Raw genomic sequence first — 988 nt, forward strand, 5'->3', positions numbered from 1 at the left:
CCACCCCCCGACCGCCACAAGGCGACCGCCACCAGCCGACCGCCACAAGGCGACAGCCACCATCCCCAAGCGCCACCCCCGACCGCCGCCCCCCGACCGCCCCAAGGCGACCGCCACCAGCCGACCGCCACAAGGCGACAGCCACCATCCCCAAGCGCCATCCCCGACCGCCACCAGCCGACCGCCACCAGCCGACCGCCACAAGGCGACAGCCACCATCCCCAAGCGCCATCCCCGACCGCCACCAGCCGACCGCCACAAGGCGACAGCCACCATCCCCAAGCGCCATCCCCGACCGCCACCAGCCGACCGCCACCAGCCGACCGCCACCAGCCGACCGCCACAAGGCGACAGCCACCATCCCCAAGCGCCACCCCCGACCGCCACCAGCCGACCGCCACAAGGCGACAGCCACCATCCCCAAGCGCCATCCCCGACCGCCACCAGCCGACCGCCACAAGGCGACAGCCACCATCCCCAAGCGCCACCCCCGACCGCCACCAGCCGACCGCCACCAGCCGACCGCCACAAGGCGACAGCCACCATCCCCAAGCGCCACCCCCGACCGCCACCAGCCGACCGCCACCAGCCGACCGCCACAAGGCGACAGCCACCATCCCCAAGCGCCATCCCCGACCGCCACCACCCGACCGCCACCAGCCGACCGCCACCAGCCGACCGCCACCAGCCGACCGCCACAAGGCGACAGCCACCATCCCCAAGCGCCACCCCCGACCGCCACCAGCCGACCGCCACAAGGCGACAGCCACCATCCCCAAGCGCCATCCCCGACCGCCACCAGCCGACCGCCACCAGCCGACCGCCACCGGCCGACCGCCACCGGCCGTTCGCGGTGTGCGCCGCCGTTCCCCAAGCACCCTCCGGGACGAAGCCGGAGCCGGAGAATAGCAGCGGCCGTGCGTAAAAGCTGCGGCCGGGCCTCGCGGAAGGTCCCCGGGCAGCGAGCTGCCGAGCCCCGGCCTCCAGC

Source organism: Syngnathus scovelli, unplaced genomic scaffold (assembly GCF_024217435.2).
Source record: "Syngnathus scovelli strain Florida unplaced genomic scaffold, RoL_Ssco_1.2 HiC_scaffold_482, whole genome shotgun sequence".
Classification (NCBI taxonomy): domain Eukaryota; kingdom Metazoa; phylum Chordata; class Actinopteri; order Syngnathiformes; family Syngnathidae; genus Syngnathus; species Syngnathus scovelli.